Source organism: Armigeres subalbatus, chromosome 1 (genome assembly GCF_024139115.2).
Source record: "Armigeres subalbatus isolate Guangzhou_Male chromosome 1, GZ_Asu_2, whole genome shotgun sequence".
NCBI classification, from domain to species: domain Eukaryota; kingdom Metazoa; phylum Arthropoda; class Insecta; order Diptera; family Culicidae; genus Armigeres; species Armigeres subalbatus.
Genome location: NC_085139.1, coordinates 291,799,819 through 291,818,082, shown reverse-complemented (window position 1 = coordinate 291,818,082; position 18,264 = coordinate 291,799,819). Strand labels below are relative to the sequence as shown.

Here is an 18,264-nt window from a genome sequence, read left to right as displayed (position 1 = left end):
CTTCGAATTTCGTTAAGAAATTCTTTGATTTTCGTTACGAAATTCTTCGAATTTCGTTAAGAAATTCTTCGAATTTCGTCAAGAAATTCTTCGAATTTTGTTAACAAATTCTTCGAATTTCGTTAAGAAATTCTTCGGATTTCGTTAGGAATTCTTTCGAATTTAGTTCTCCGTTGAGAAATTCTCCGATTAACGTTAAGAAATTCTCCGAATTTCGTTAGAAAATTCTCCGAATTTCGAATTTTCCGAATTTCTTTAAGAAATTCTCCAACTTTCGTTAAAAAATTCTCTGAATTTCGTTAAAAAAATTCTTCGAATTTTGTTGAGAAATTCTCCGAATTTCGTTAAGAGATTCTCTGAATTTTGTTAAGAAATTCTCTGAATTTTGTTCGTTTAAAAATTTTCCGAATTTCGTTAAGAAATTCTCTGAATTTCGTTAAAAAATTCTTTGAATTTCGTTAAGAAATTCTCCGAATTTCGTTAAGAGATTCTTCGAATTTCGTTAAGAAGTTATCCCAATTTCGTTAAGAAATTCTCTGAATTTTGTTAAGAAATTGTCAGAATTTTGTTAAGAAATTGTCAGAATTTTGTTAAGAAATTGTCAGAATTTTGTTCGTAAAGACATTTTCCGAATTTCGTTAAGAAATTCTCCGAATTTCGTTAAGAAATTCTCCGAATTTCGTTAAGAAATTCTCCGAATTTCGTTAAGAAATTCTCCGAATTTCGTTAAGAAATTCTCCGAATTTTGTTAAGAAATTCTCCGAATTTCGTTAAGAAATTCTCCGAATTTCGTTAAGAAATTCTCCGAATTTCGTTAAGAAATTCTCCGAATTTCGTTAAGAAATTCTCCGAATTTCGTTAAGAAATTCTCCGAATTTCGTTAAGAAATTCCCCGAATTTCGTTAAGAAATTCTCTGAATTTCGTTAAGAAAATCTCTGAATTTCGTTAAGAAATTCTCTGAATTTCGTTAAGAAATTCTCTAAATTTCGTTGAGAAATTCCCAGAATTTCGTTAAGAAATTCTCGGAATTTCGTCAAGAAATTCTTTGAATTTCGTCAAGAAATTCTCTGAATTTCGTTAAGAAATTCTCTGAATTTCGTTAAGAAATTCTACGAATTCGATACGATACGATTCGCTACGATATCGTTAAGAAATTCTACGAATTTCGTTAAGAAATTCTACAAATTTCGTTAAGTAATTCTATGAATTTCGTTAAGAAATTCTATGAATTTCGTTAAGAAATTCTCCGAATTTCGTTAAGAAATTATTCGACTTTCGTTAAAAAAATCTCCGAATTTCGTTAAGAAATTCTCCGAATTTCGTTGAGAAATTCTCCGAATTTCGTTGAGAAGTTCTTCGAATTTGGTTAAGAAATTCTCTGAATTTTGTTGAGAAATTGTCAGAATTTTGTTCGTTAAGAAATTCTCCGAATTTCGTTAAGAAATTCTCCGAATTTCGTTGAGAAATTCTCCGAATTTCGTTAAGAAATTCTCCGAATTTCGTTAAGAAATTCTCCGAATTTCGTTAAGAAATTCTCCGAATTTCGTTAAGAAATTCTCCGAATTTCGTTAAGAAATTCTCCGAATTTCGTTAAGAAATTCTCCGAATTTCGTTAAGAAATTCTACGAATTTCGTTAAGAAATTCTCCGAATTTCGTTAAGAAATTCTCCGAATTTCGTTAAGAAATTCTCCGAATTTCGTTAAGAAATTCTCCGAATTTCGTTAAGAAATTCTCCGAATTTCGTTAAGAAATTCTCCGAATTTCGTTAAGAAATTCTACGAATTTCGTTAATAAATTCGTTGAATTTCGTTAAGAAATTTTCCGAATTTCGTTAAGAAATTCTCCGAATTTCGTTAAGAAATTCTCCTTATTTCGTTAAGAAATTCTCCGATTTTCTTTAAGGAATTCTCCGAATTTCGTTAAGAAATTCTCGGAATTTCGTAAAGAAATAATCGAATCTCGTTAAGAAATTCATTAAGAATTTCGTTAAGAAATTTTCGAACTTCGTTGAGAAATTCTTTCGTTAAGAAATTCTCCCAATTTCGTTAAGAAATTTTCAAAATTTCGTCAAGAAATTCCCCGAATTTCGTTAAAAAATGCTCCGAATTTCGTTAAGAAATGCTCCGAATTTCGTTAAAAAATCCTCGAAATTTTGTTAGGAAATTCTCCGTAATTTCGTTAAGAAATTCTCCGAAATTCGTTAAGAAATTCTCCGAATTTTGTTAAGAAATTCTCCGAATTTCGTTAAGAAATTCTCCGAATTTCGTTAAGAAATTCTCCGAATTTCGTTAAGAAATTCTCCAAATTTCGTTAAGAAATTCTCAAAATCTCGTTAAGAAATTCTTCAAATTTCGTTAAGAAATTCTCCGAATTTCGTTAAGAAATTCTCGTTAAGAAATTCAACGAATCTCGTTAAAAAAATTTCCGAATTTCATTAAGAATTTCTCCAAATTTCGTTAAGAAATTCTCCGAATATCGTTAAAAAAATTCTCCGAATTTCGTTAAGAAATTCCCCGAATTTCGTTGAGAAATTCTCCGAATTTCATTAAGAAATTCTTTGAATTTCGTTAAGAAATCTTTTTAACTTCGTGAGGAAATTCTCCGAATTTCGTAAAGAAATTCTCCGAATTTCGTTAAGAAATTCTCCGAATTTCGTAAAGAAATTCTCCGAATTTCGTAAAGAAATTCTCCGAATTTCGTAAAGAAATTCTCCGAATTTCGTAAAGAAATTCTCCGAATTTCGTAAAGAAATTCTCCGAATTTCGTAAAGAAATTCTCCGAATTTCGTTAAGAAATTCTACGAATTTCGTTAAGAAATTCTACGAATTTCGTTAAGAAATTCTACGAATTTCGTTAAGAAATTCTCTGAATTTCGTTAAGAAATTCTCTGAATTTCGTTAAGAAATTCTCTGAATTTCGTTAAGAAATTCTCCGAATTTCGTCAAGAAATTCTCCGAATTTCGTTAAGAAATTCCTCGAATTTCGTTAAGAAATTCTCAGAATTTCGTTAAGAAATTCTCTGAATTTCGTTAAGAAATTCTACGAATTCGATACGATACGATTCGCTACGATATCGTTAAGAAATTCTACGAATTTCGTTAAGAAATTCTACAAATTTCGTTAAGTAATTCTATGAATTTCGTTAAGAAATTCTATGAATTTCCTTAAGTAATTCTATGAATTTCGTTAAGAAATTCTTCGAATTTCGTTAAGAAATTCTCTGACTTTCGTTAAAAAATTCTCCGAATTTCGTTAAGACATTCTCCGAATTTCGTTGAGAAATTCTCCGAATTTCGTTGAGAAGTTATCCCAATTTCGTTAAGAAATTCTCTGAATTTTGTTAAGAAATTGTCAGAATTTTGTTAAGAAATTGTCAGAATTTTGTTCGTAAAGACATTTTCCGAATTTCGTTAGAAAATTCTCCGAATTTCGTTAAGAAATTATCCGAATTTCGTTGAGAAATTCTCCGAATTTCGTTAAGAAATTCTCCGAATTTCGTTAAGAAATTCTCCGAATTTCGTTAAGAAATTCTCCGAATTTCGTTAAGAAATTCTCCGAATTTCGTTAAGAAATTCTCCGAATTTCGTTAAGAAATTCTCCGAATTTCGTTAAGAAATTCTCCGAATTTCGTTAAGAAATTCTCCGAATTTCGTTAAGAAATTCTCTGAATTTCGTTAAGAAATTCTCTGAATTTCGTTAAGAAATTCTCCGAATTTCGTTAAGAAATGCTCCGAATTTCGTTAAGAAATTCCCCTAATTTCGCTAAGAAATTCCCCGAATTTCGTTAAGCAATTCCTTAAATTTCGTTGAGAAATTCTTCGAATTTCGTTGAGAAATTCTTCGAATTTTGTTGAGAAATTCTTCGAATTTCGTTGAGAAATTCTTCGAATTTCGTGAGGAAATTCTCCGAATTTCGTTGAGAAATTCTTCGAATTTCCTTTAGAAATTCTCCTAATTTCGTTAAAAATCCTCGAAATTTTGTTAGGAAATTCTCCGTAATTTCGTTAAGAAATTCTACGAATTTCGTTAAGAAATTCTACGAATTTCGTTAAGAAATTCTACGAATTTCGTTAAGAAATTCTACGAATTTCGTTAAGAAATTCTACGAATTTCGTTAAGAAATTCTACGAATTTCGTTAAGAAATTCTACGAATTTCGTTAAGAAATTCTACGAATTTCGTTAAGAAATTCTACGAATTTCGTTAAGAAATTCTACGAATTTCGTTAAGAAATTCTACGAATTTCGTTAAGAAATTCTACGAATTTCGTTAAGAAATTCTACGAATTTCGTTAAGAAATTCTACGAATTTCGTTAAGAACTTTCGTTAAGAATTAGGAGAATTTCTCAACGAAACGAAATTCGGAGAATTCTTAGTTAAATTTGGATAACTTTTCAATGAAATTTGGTACGAAATTCCAGGACGCAATGGTTTGAATCGTTTCCCGTACAAAGTTGACAAAATTTGATTGGTCTTGGAGTTTTATACCAAACTGAATAGACTGGTGGATTCTTTTCAATTGTATTCTACAAGACATGCCTATATCAAAATGTTTTTTTCCTAGCTGCAATGCATCCAACAAGATTCATCCATTAGAGCATTGGGGCTGCAACACGATAAACGACCATTTCCAAACAATGAAAAAGCTCTTTATGAGTTCCCCAAGCGATCCACATCGACTAATTAAATCAATTATGTATGTTAATAAACAAGACTCATGATCATCACCATCAAACCTCCGTCATCGTCAACGTCGCGTGTCGTGTTCATGTCGCTGGTGCTGGCTGGTCTGGTCGGCCTTCTCTTATCGCCTGTTCGCCCCTCTCGAACTCCGACACAGAATCTGAGCCATTTTTCCCCCTTCGCTTCGTTCGGTGCAAATTTCGCACCGACAGGGCCTGCCTGTTGCTTCACTCGTGGCATCATGATGACCGATAAAAAGAAGCCTCCTTCTCCGACCGACACGATAACAGTAAATGAATGATAATTGCTCGATGCTTAATGATGCTGTCGGCAATGAGCCGCTGCGATGTGTGTCTTCGGTGCGGGGACCCTCAAGAGCTCATCATAGGAGCCTTTTGTTCCGATCCGGTTGAATACATTTTCCCACCCACCCCGTCGCCAGTGCCAGTGGAACCACCCCTGCACGTATGCAACCGACTCCACATGGATCATCACACGCATCATCCGTACCAAGTTTTATTCCATATTAATATATTCATTTCGCCTCGTCACTTTCGAGAGCGTTAACCAAACCCACAACCGGGTTGTTCCGGAGAAGCTTCAATAATTTAATAAAACATACATCATACTCCAAGCATGGAATGTTTGACGCCCCCACCGCTTTCCGTCGCATCAACAAAAATTTCCATAACTTTTTCCCGAGCGACAAAAATGTCGCTCTCGTATATCGCGTCGCCTTCGTTTCGTGTACTCCGCTGCTGCTGCCGGAGTTCTACGCTAGGTATATAAATTTTATTATAAATAATGCCCTTATGCCGCCCATCCCTAACTTCGTCCCCCCACTCATCGCACACTTTGTACAGCTTTTCGATGATGATATGACGACGACGACGACAATAGAAGAATGCTCGGAATTCATACGGGAGAACAATTTTTCCGCGCGGTGACTTCACGAGTCTATACCGACCGACTGGAGGAGAGACACCAGCTTGTGAACGGTCGTGAATGGATACGTGGATCACAGTGCCACTCAGTGTGATGATGATGACCGGATAACATGTTATCGTTGTTCACGTGCAAGAGGAATCAATACGATGCTTCAGTTGAGATTTTGTCACTTCAGTTTTGCACTGGCGAAGTGAGTTCATAATGGCTTAGAACACTAACAGTTCTAGACAAACATTTGAAAAGGGCGTAACATCCAAAATTTATTCTTTCTGGTTCTTCGTCTATATAGATGGCTATATATGAGGACAAAGAATCAGAAGGAATAAATTTTGGCTGTTACGCCCTCTTCAAATGTTGGTCTAGAGTTTTTCATTGGTTCGTAGTGTGTCCCAACTAACCCCCACTGCTTGGCAGTGATGTTATGGAAGAAAGCTGTCTGTATTACAGTCCGAACTAGTCGGAGGCCACTTCTACTTACAATAAGCCCCGCTACCGTTATCAAATAGATAATGGATCCATAAACAAACTTCCGGATTTAAAATCCAGCACGCAGAACTGCTAAATCAGACTCACACGATAACTGTGTTGTTTTTTTTTCTGTTTTCTGCATCGAAAAAAATGACGGAAGTAGTGAAGAAGCAAAATAAACGCGTCAACACAAGCGCGGCACACTTCGATCATCAACTTTAAGTTTCTCGTTGGTCCTTATTAAATTTATGTGTTTTAGCAATTCATTTGTTTAAGTAATTGCTATGAAAAAAACTAATCCTCCAAGAAATTTTAAATGATGGTAATGTTCCAGATTTTCTTCATAAATGAGTGCTCTAAGCCCCACGATGGTTTTTTGGCTTTTGATTTTTGCCATACGTTTTTGCCTCTCCAGCAAGTGTACGACATCGCTCCGTACACGCATTAAGCTGTGCCATCGTTTTGTCCGCGAAATAATGCACTTCTCGTGAACCACCTGAACCATACTGCTCTGGCGCATTTTTTTTCTTCCTCGGAATGATGATGCAGGATGCACGATGTAGGATGCATCGTACGATGCAGGACAAAGCGCATCGTCCGTTCTGGTAGCTCGTCAGAAGTCCTCTGTCAAGCTAAAATCTACACAGAAGCATCAGCAATTGCGCCACTCAGTGGATCCCAAATTAAGCCGTATGAAGTATCCCAATAATCCCCTGTTCTCAACGGACGCCGCAGGACGCATCGTCGTCGTCGTATGGCAACCAGCCTCGTTGGCGTCGCTGCGGCTGCTGTTCGAACGATGTGCATCGGATGCTCGGCGTTGTTCGCGAGACTGACGCTGCCCAACCCGGCTGGCTGGAGAGCCAACATAATTATTGTCAATTATTGGACGTGCTGCTGGGCGAGGCTGGACCATGATTTTCGCGCTGAAAAACAATCCGCGAACAAGTGTGAAATTATTTCATCGTAGGCCTCGCGCTTGACCGCGGCGGGACGATGGTGCGCGATGGTCCACTCTACCGGCGGCGGTGGTGGCGACAACACAGACGCCGGACCACGGTGGGGTCACGCGCTAGTCGTCTGTGCCTCTGCTGCTGGTCGACCGATGATGGTGGACGGAAAAGCGCGCGCGAAAATTTTATGGGCTATTCGGACCATTTTAATTGGCCTTCTGTTTTGCTTGGGAATGGATGATTGTTGGGGAACGGTGGTGGTCATGTTCAATGCGTGTCATGTGGTTCGCCAAGGTTGAGCTCTTCGAACTAATCCAAGCTACTGTTCGTTCTATTTTAGAAAGATGCCACTCATTTGCTGGAAATTCGTAGAACCATGAGTTTGGTTGGTAATCTGCAAAGCAGAACTAACAAGCATATAAATATCAAGAGTTTTCTTTCTTCCTTATCAGTTACCTTCTATAGAAATACCTTCAATAGAATAGAAATAGAAATACCTCAAATACCTTCTATAGGAATGGGCATAGTTTATTTTTTACTGTGAATATTTTTATTAATATGCATCAATCGTTGATGTTGCTTTCAGCGACAACCTTTTTCACTCAGTAACAAATATAGGATTCCGACTGACTTTATATCAATAAAAATGCCGAGAGAGAATATGTTGGAAGAATAATCTTATGATAAGTTTTCTTTGGAAGTTCTAGCAACAAATGAAGTAAACAAAATCTAAAAAATCATAAAGAATTTTGGTAGAAGATGAATCACAGTCGCAGAAGGTTGCTTTTGAATTTTCTGTCACATTTTTGTTTGTACAGCTGTGGAATTGATAGGGGAAGTATGTATATTTAAAATGCGCCAGTTGGGTAAAATACGCCACCACCTTTTCTTGGTTTTTAATCCAAATTTTGTCTCAAAATCGTAGGCAGTTGAAGCCAAAAAACATATGTAAGCCGTCAAACGAAAAAACTCAATCAAAAACTATGTATCAAAAATTAAAAAAAAATATTATTTTGGCTTATTCTAACGCAATTTTGGCGTTTCTGTCCTCAATGCTTTTTCTTGAGATACAAAAATTATTTTCATCTTATTACCATCAGTCTGAGACATTGACTAAATGAAAGGATATAGTTGACACTGATTATAATCTTGGGTGAAAAATATTGGAAAATTTTGATTATTATTTTTGAAAGGCGCATATTGCCCAGCATCGTTAGTTTTGGATTGAAATTCTCAAATTTGGAATAAAATCGTTTTGTTGCCATATTGCTGGCTTACATGGAGATTTTCAGACCATATAATGACTGATATGTTAGATTATTGATAAACACTTCGAAAATTCATGTTTTCGGAGGAAATCACCATTAAATTAAGTGATTCGCTTAGGGGGCGCATATTGACCGCATCTCCCCTAATTATATTCGGCTGATGTCTAAAGTTAGCATACCGAAAGAAAAAAAGTTTATTGACATGAAGTGTTCATTCCATTCTCAATTGTTTGTGTAGTTTCAATACGGGAATGTGTTTTAGTAAAAATATGGGCTTTTGTATGATAATATAAAAACAATATGGGGCGATATCAAATTGCTTAAAATGATTCTGGTAACGAGTAAAGAGCACGTTGCCACATAACTGGTGCCAAATACAGTGAACTCTCTCTAACTCGATGTTCTGTAACTCGATATTTTCCCTTACTCGATGAATTTCAAAGTCCCTTGAATCTAACATACTGCGTTCCCTCCGTAAATCGATATCTCTCTTACTCGATATTCTTTATGCAGAAATCAGTTGTCAGAAACGGTTACATTCACAATACACCCGATTCTGTTTTTACACGGCCGTGCGGGACATCGCAGCAGAGGTAGACCCAGAGGCTCATGGCGGCGAAGCCTCAATAAAGAAATAAAAGAAGTCGACCAAAATCTAACCTGGCAACAGATCAAAGCGATAGCCGGGCAACGGCACCACCGGAGGTGTACATGATCCATAAGTAAAAAGAAAGTAAGGCCGCGTAAAAAAAACCCACACACATTTTTTGCAAAGTTGCTCTATTTTGTATGATTCATCGAGAAATCATGAAACTTTTTTACGCGGATTTTCAAATTTTGAACTGAAATTTTTTTTTTACCCGCGACGCATCAATTCGAAGAATTTCTTAACGAAATTTAAAAAATTGCTTTAAAGAAATTCAAAGATTTTTTTTAACGAAATTCAAAGATTTTTTTAAAGAATATCGAAGATTTTTTTTCAACGAAATTCAAAAAATTTCTTACCAAAATTCAAAAAATTTCTTAACAAAATTCAAAGAATTTCTTAACGAAAATCAAAGAAGAATTTCTTAGCAAAATTCGAAGATTTTATTAACGAAATACGAAGAATTTCTTAATAAAATTTTAAGAATTTCTTAGCGAAATTCGAAGAACGCAGAATTTGTTTACGAAATTCGAAGAATTTCTTAACTTGAAGATTTTTTTAACGAAATTCGAAAAATTTCTTAACGAAATTCTATAAATTTCTTAACGAAATTCTATAAATTTCTTAACGAAATTCAAAGAATTTCGAAAAATTTCTTAACGAAATTCAGAGATTTTCTTAACGAAATTGGAAGAATTTCTTAACGAAATTCGAAAGAGAAATCTTAAAGAAATTCGAAGAATTTCTCAACGAAATTTGAAGAATTTCTTAACGAAATTCGAAGAATTTCTTAACGAAATTCGAAGAATTTCTTAACAAAAAATCGAAGAATTTCTTAACGAAATTTGAAGAATTTCTTAACAAAATTCGAAGAATTTCTTAACGAAATTAACGTTAAGAAATTTTTAGAATTTCGATAAGAAATTTTTCGAATTTCCTTAAAAAAATCTTCGAATTTCGTAAAGAAATTCTCTTTTTTTTTCGTTAAGAAATTCTTCAAATTTCGTTAAGAAATTCTTCGAATTTCGTTAAGAAGTTCTCCGAATTTCGTTAGGAAAATCTTCGAATTTCGTTAAAAAATTCTTCAAATTTCGTTGAAAAATCCGTCGATATTCGTTAAGAAATAATTTGAGTTTTGTTACGAAATTTATCGAATTTCGTTAAGAAATTCTTCGAATTTCGTTAAGTAATTCTTCGAATTTCGTTGAGAAATTATTCGAATTTCGTTGAGAAACTCTTCGAATTTCGTTAAGAAAACCTAAGAATTTCGTTAAGAAAATCTTAGAATTTAGCTAAAAAATTCTTCGAATTGCGTTAAGAAATTTTTTCAATTTCGGAAAGACAATTTTCGAATTTCGCCAAGAATTTCTTTGAATTTCGTTAAGAAATTCTTTGATTTAAAAAAAAATTTTACATTTAGTTAAAAAATTCTTTAAATTTCGTTAAGATATTATTTGAAATTCGTTAGGAAATTCTTTGAATTTCATTTAGAAATTCTTTGATATTCGTTAAGAAATTCGTTGAGTTTCGTCAAGAAATTCTTCGAATTTCGTTTAGAAATTTCTCAAATTTCGTTAAGAAATTCTTATCGAAATTCCAATAATTTCTGAACAAAATTTGAAGAATTTCTCAACGAAATTCGAAGAATTTCTTAACGAAATTCAAAGAATTTGCTACCAACATTTGAAGAATTTCTAAACGAAATTCGAAGAACGTCTTAACGAAATTCGAAGAATTCAGAAAATTTCTTAACAACTTTCGAAGAATTCCTTACCGAAATTCGAAAAAAATTCTTAACAAAATTCGGATTTTCTTAACGAAATTCAAAGAACTTCTTAACGAAATCCGAAGGATTTCTTAACGAAATTCGGAGAATTTCTTAACAAAATTCGAAATTCTTTTAATGAAATTCGAAGAATTTCTCAACGAAATTCTAAAAATTTCTTAACGTCAATTTCGTTAAGAAATTTTCGAATTACATAAAAAATTCGAATTTCGTTAAAAATTCTCCGAATTTCGTTAAGAAATTCGCCGAATTTCGTTAAGAAATTATTTGATTTCGTTAAGAAATTCTTTGAATTTCGTTAAGAAATTCTTCGAATTTCGTTAAGAAATTCTTCAAATTTCGTTAAGAAATTCTTCGAATTTCGTTAAGAAATTCTTCGAATTTCGTTAAGAAATTTTTTGATTTCAAAGAATTTCTCAACGAAATTCGAATAATTTCTCAACGAAATTCGAAGAATTTCTTAACGAAATTTGAAGATTTTCTTTAACGAAATTCGAAGAATTTTTTAACGAAATTCGAAGAATTTTGTAACGAAATTCGAAGAATTTTTTAACGAAATTCGAAGAATTTCTTAACGAAATTTGAAGAATTTCTTAAAGAAATTCGAAGAATTTCTTATTGAAATTCCTTAACGAAATTCGAAGAATTTCTTATTGAAATTCCTTAACGAAATTCGAAGAATTTCTTAACGAAATTCGAAGATTTTTTTTTACAAAATTTGAAGAATTTCTTAACGAAATTCAAAGAATTTCTTATCGAAAGTCGAAGAATTTTTTAACGAAAGGCGAAGAATTTTTAACGAAATTCGAAGAATTTCTTAACGAAGAATTTCTTATTGAAATTCGAGAAATTTCTTAACGTACTTCGAAGAATTTCTTAACGATATTCAAAGAATTTTTTAACGAAATTCGAAGAATTTTGTAACGAAACTCGAAGAATTTTGTTTTGAAATTCCAAGAATTTTGTATTGAAATTCGAAGATCTTCATAACGAAATTCGAAGATTTTCTTAACGAAATTGGAAGAATTTCTTAACGAAATTCGAAAATCATCTTAACGAATTTCGAAGAATATCCTTACGAAATTCGAAGAATTTCTTAACAAAATTCTAAGAATTTCTTATCGAAATTCGAAGGATTTCTTACCGAAATTCAAAAAATGTTTTAACGAAATTCAACGAATTTCTTCAAGAATTTCAAAGAATTTTTTAACGAAATTCAAAGAATTTCTTAACGAAATTCAAAGAATTTCTTAACTAAATTTAAAGAAGAATTTCTCAACGAAATTCGAAGATTTTCTTAACGAATTAATTTCTAAACGAAATTCGAAGAATTTCTTAACGAAATTCGAAGAATTTCTTAACGAAATTCGAAGAATTTCTTAACGAAATTCGAAAAATTTCTTAACGAGATTCAAAGAATTTCTTTACGAATTTCTTAACGTTATTCGAAGAATATTTTAACAAAATTCGAAGAGTTTCTTAACGGTATTCGAAGAATATTTTAACGAAATTCGAAGAATTTCTTAACGAAATTAGGATTTTATTAACGAAATTCAAAGATGTTTTAAACAAAATCCAAAGATTTTTAACGAAATTCAAATCATTCTCAATTTTTCAAACGAAATCCGCAGAGTTTCTCAACGAACTTTCGAGAACTTTTTACGAAATTCGAGTAATTCCTTAACGTATTTGTAAGAAACTCTCAACGAAAGAGAAGATTTTTCTAATGAGAATTATAGAATGTCTTAATGAAATATAAATAAAAATTTATCAATCAAATGCGAAGAATTTTTTTTCAAATTCGATTGAATTTTTTTTTCGATTTTCGTTAAAAACCTATTAGAAGTTCTTTGGATTTTATAAGAAATTCATCGATTATCTTTGAAAAAAATCATTCAGACTTTTTTTCTTCTAATGTCGTTAAGAGATGCAACGAATTTATAAAAGTCCGATCTAAAATTCTTTGAATTTCGTGAAAAAATTCTTCAAATTTTGATAAGAAATTCTTCGAATTTCAATTAGAATCATCCAAATTTCGATTCGAATCATTTACTTTGCGAAAAGAAACTCTTCAAAATTCGATCAGGAAATCTTCCAATTTCGGTGTCCAAAATTCTCCAAATATCGCCAGAAATTTTTCCAATTTCGCAAAAAATATGAAAAATATCCTGCAATATTGGTCTGGTTTCATTCATCCCTACCACGTGCAACGCTTCGAGACACTTCGCTTTATGAACACCGAATTTTCACTCTGCTTTATCAAGAGGCTGCAAATTGCTTTAACGAATCCAACTTATCGAGTTGTTCCCCTCTCTTCACCCTTCGAACCATATCAAATAATCTCCAAAGCCTCTCCAGCCCACCAGCCACAGCCGGAAAATTAATATAAAATTTAATTATAAATCATAGCTCATAACACGGCTGACACCCTCGCACTCACCGTTCCTCGTTCGAACTGAGCATCGCATCCGTTCCCTCGCACAAATCCAGCATCGACGGTGAAATAAAAAGACGAAAGACCCCCGAGCCCCGGGACCAGGGCAATAAAAGAGGGAACATCCTTTTAGCAAATTATTACGTGTAATAAATTTAATAAACCCACATCCCCTCCGTTTGGACAAATCCAGCGCACTTGATACCCGGGCCGGGCAAGCCCTTCAGCTTATCGTCGTCGTCGTCGTCGTCACTCCGTTTCGGGGTTCGGATCGGATTATTATGATGTTGTAGAACTCGTCACGCAACACTTCCTCTCCCGGCCGGACTGCCTGCCCCTACCACGCGCGCCTACTAACTATTCGTGCCACCTACTTCGCCTACTATGCTGTGCAGCATCGGAGAACAAAAGGGCAACAATCGCTTCTCCGCCCCTTTTCGGCGAGCGTCTTTTCACATAAGTAGGCTTATGAGTGATGTTTTTCTCACTTCTTGACTTGCCTGATCTGATGGGAACTGTGGATGGGAAGTGTGGCGGCGATGCAGAATTATTCATGTGGCACTGCCTTCGAGGGTTGTCTGTCAATGATTCGGTTGGAAACTTTGTCGACTTTTCGTTCTATTATTCAGTGGCTAAATTAATCGTTTTCTAAGCTGCTGAGAAACTAATAAAATTTCCATGTGACAATCAATGAATTGAACGGTACGGTGATTGTGAGGATAATAAGAGGCTTGAGGCTCAATAGCCGCTTCGGGTTTAATATAACGAGAACACGCAAAAGCCCAAACTTGGAAGAAGGGATGCGATCAAGAAGAAAGGGTGAAAGGCAAATTGGACACCCGGAGAGAGCCCGATAAGTTCCGTTGTAAAATACGTGCCTTCCAAGCACACTGTGTGGGATGGCAATAGGCTTTGTGAAGGTGGGGCTAAAGGACATGCTATCTTGTGAATGCATGACAAGATATGTTGAAAATATAGTGAAATCGAAATTGGTGTAATTCAAATTCACACAAAATGACATCCCGAGATTGACGTTTTTAAAACTGATTGTGGAGACGCATGACATATGATTGGTCAAATTGAAAATTCGCATTTCAATATGTCCCACTGTACCACACACTATAGACAGATATTGGAGTATGCCCTTTTGCCGAACGGAAAACACACTGAACAGACAATTTGTAAGCAAGCCAGGGGGTAGGCAGACATCGTCTCCATACCGAATCTCTTCTGCAAGGACCGATGCTTCTGATGGTGAACGTGAGGATAAGCTCTTTCTTTCGGACGACGACGGTTCGTTGGTCGGTCGCTCGGAAGGATACCAATCCCATCGTCGTCCCATCGTTGTTGGGTCGTACGGTTTATTCCCACATCGTCTCCGAGAAATGGGTGATATAAACATATTGTTGTCTATGCCCCGTCCGCCCGTCATCGTTGCCGGCGAAAGCACAAAAGGGGGTTGGAGCCGGAAAACTATGCCAAGAATGTGCAATTAGTGAGCGGAATACACATATATTAATACGGCAACAACAGGAGGCAGAGATAGACAGAGAGAGAGACACTGAGAACACTGATCCGAACCGACCCAAAGTCAGGGGGGTCCAGATATTGGGATTGCTGGATGGTGCTTCTTTGGCAGCAGCTTTACGCTGTCCCTCGTTCTTGTTGGCGTTGCTCCGTTCGTTGTTGACGTCCGTTCTGCAATGAGGGTCGCCTGCTATCATCCAGCCAACCAACCAACCGACCGACCGACCAATGGATCCGAACCGAACAACAAGAAACCAACGTCGTTGACGGACGCAATCCGGAAAGCTACTTGGCACTCTGTGGGCTCCTTTTGTCGGATCATGAAGACCGAGCGGGCGCCGCCGCGCCACCGCAGCACCGTCGGAGGTCCTTTCTCCAAGCGGCCTCTTTTCGGAAAGGATGGATGGTGGTGTTTATGGGAACCGATGCGATGATGGCAACGGTTCTTCCCCCCGGAGACTTTTGTTTAGTTTCGCCTTCTCGCTTCCAGAAATAGGATGGTAGGCACTGTAAAAAATTTACTAGGAATGACTATGGGCAAACTGTCCTTGGTCAAAGTGATGCGGCACATGTTACATTAGTAAAGTGACCAGACGTCCCGCGTTTCGCGGGACAGTCTCGCATTTTCGCTATTTGTCCCGCGCTGGAAAGAGTGCCGCGTAATGTCCTGCGTTTCACTTATTTCAAGATAATGTTTTTTGAAATACAGATTTTTTTAAAAAAAAGCCTATTCTAAGCCTATATTTTTATATAAATAATAAGCAAAATCAACGCTTTAGTCTATCGTAGTGAAGTCCTTATGGACGCGAGGAACGAAAAAAAAGTTCATTTGGTATTGGACACTCAATAAAAGATTAAATAAGTGAAATGGAAGGATTGAACCTTTTGAAATATGCTCCTTATAGATGCGATATTTACGTTGAATGACTTGATACTGAAAAGATGGAAATCGTGTTCAACTTTCGTAACTATTTCTTAACAATCGGGTTGGATAGTAACTGCTTTGTTCATTAAAAACTACTAAATTACATTCGTTTCGGAATTGGTTTCTGGCGTTCATTCATCCATTTCAACTTGCTTCGTGTTCTTTTGTCGTTAAATATTATTTGTTTGTGTTTGGAGTAGCTCAGATTTTTTCTGTCGGTTTCAGTGTTTATAAAAACTAAAGTTATCATTTGCGATACAAATCAATCGTTAGCTAAATCCCATCAGGCTCATAGACCAGCAGATAATCGTTTATGATTCGACGCACGATTCGCATCATTAATCAATATTCACATGCTCTGCTTTGTTGAATTCATTGAATTAACTTTCTTCGCTTAAAGCAGTCCATAATAAAACCATATGTAACCAAAATAGTACGCCTCGATTGTTTTTGACGCCTTTTGGAGTGGAACCATTTTTCGGCGAATGAGCGAAAAGCTCTAGCGTAATGGTCTTTCCGTAGAATCGCAAGCGAGTTGGCTCGCGCTTGACGCATCGATGATTGAGATTTGAGTATGATTCTACCAACACTGGTCAGTTTTCAATGAAAAATAAAAATAACCGAATTGCGTCTCATGAGAAAAGAAACTTGGAATAGCTCAGCGTAGTTGATTTTTGTTGAAAAAATCCGGAGTAAGTTGGAAGAATGTTAAGTAGATTTGACCCGTTTAACTAATTACATAAAACAAAAAATACTTTCAAGTATCAAAACGATGATTTATTTACTTGCCCAATGTTTCGGCCGATGGGTTGTGGTTTTTCAAGGGTCGTATAGTCTGTTGTCATTGATCAATATTCGGGCAAGTAAATAAACCATCGTTTTGATACTTCAGACTGAGAAAGCCAACCCCCGAACAGTACATCTTATCCAGTCGAAAAACACCCTTCCATTTCCAAAGGAGTTCCGAGAGAAATTTCCGGATGAACTCCCAAAGAATTTCCTGGAGTTTTCTAAAGAATTTCCGAAAGAAATCCAGGAGGAATTCATGGAGAAAATTCCCAAAGAATTCTCATAGAGCTCCCGACTAAATTCCCATAGAATTCTCGATTGAATTCTCATAGAATTCCCGAAGAAATTCTTAAAGGAATTTCAAATGGTAAACCCATTGAATTCCCGGATATTTCCCAAAGGGATTCCCGGAGTATCTACCATACGAATTTTCGGGCCCGATAGAACCTCCGGAGGAATTTTCAAAGGAATTCCCTGAAGATTTTCTAAAGGAATTCCTGAAGCAATTCACAATCGAATTCTCGAGGAGTTCCCAAAGGAATTCCCGGAAAAAATCCCAAAGAAATTACCGGAGGATTTCCCGAAGGAATTCCAAAAGAAATTCCCGGAAGGGTTTCCAAGGAGTTGTGACGGAATTTCCGTAGGATTTATTGAAGAAATTTCTGGAGGGATTCTAGAAGGAATTTCTTGAGAAATTCCCGAAGAAATTCCTAAAGGAATTTACGGAGGATTCCTCGGAGAAATTTTCGAAGAAACTTGCGGAGGAATTATAAAAAGAATCACTGGAAGATTTTCAAAAGGAATTCCTGGAGGTATACCCAAAAAAAAATACGGAGGAATTCCCAAGCGAATTCCCGAAAAAATATAAATTCCTAAAAGAGTTCCACTATGGCTTCCAGGATGAATTTCCGAAGTAATTATTCCCAAGGCAAATTCCTGCAGGAACTATCAAAGCAATTCCTATAGGGCTGCGGTACTCAACCTTTTTCTTGAGAGGTACCCCTTCGAACTTTTGCATGTATTGAGGTACTCCCTTTTTTTTCGCTGTAAATATAAATAGGCGTAACTCATAAGATAAATAAAAACGGACCCGAAAATTAACGGCTCTCTAATAGGTTGTCTGAAATTTCCATTACTCCGTGGAACTTTCCAATTCATATTATGTTTATACATCAAGCTTCCTACAAGACTTTGAGGACTTAAAGAGGTTTCCTAAAGCCTCTTGAAATAAGGCTCCTGAGCATCTAGGAAGGACGTTTCTTAGCCTCTTGATAGGAAACTTTCAAGCCTCCTAAAAGAAGAATTCCGAGCCTCTTGAAATGAGGCTTCCAAGCCTGTCAAAAGGTTAAAAGGAGACTTCTGAGCGCCTCGAAAGAACACTATTTATCTACTTGAAAGGGCACTTCTCAGCCTCGCAATGGGAGGCTCCAAAGCCTTTTAAAAGACGAATTCCGAGCCTCTTTGAGGAAGGCTTTCGAAGCTCTTAGAAGGAGACTTCCGAGCCTCTTGATAAAAGGCTTCCGAGCATCTTGAAAGGGCGCCTCTTAGCGTCTTAAAAAGACAGCTTTTAGCCTTTTGAAAGGATGCCTTCAAAACAGGCTACGGATTCTCTTGAAAAGGGGCTTCGGAGCCATTGTGTGGAGGCTTCCGAGCCTTCTGAGAAAAGGCTCTTGGAAGATGACTTAGGGCCTCTTCTTTCTGGTGGTTCCAACCAACGCATAAGCCTGTATTTGGATTTTCCTTCACTTGTGTACAGACACATTACTTCTAAGCAAACTTGAAACATTATATTTTAAAGTAAAATAATCCACAGCGTACCCGAGAGTTCCTCCAGCG

General features: G+C 35.8%; 1 protein-coding gene across 4 annotated transcripts in view; it reads left to right on the top strand.

The window, feature by feature from the left end:
• LOC134207722 (protein scalloped) overlaps positions 1-18,264 on the top strand; it is a 601,300-nt gene that overhangs the window by 547,371 nt on the left and 35,665 nt on the right. The window lies entirely within an intron of this gene.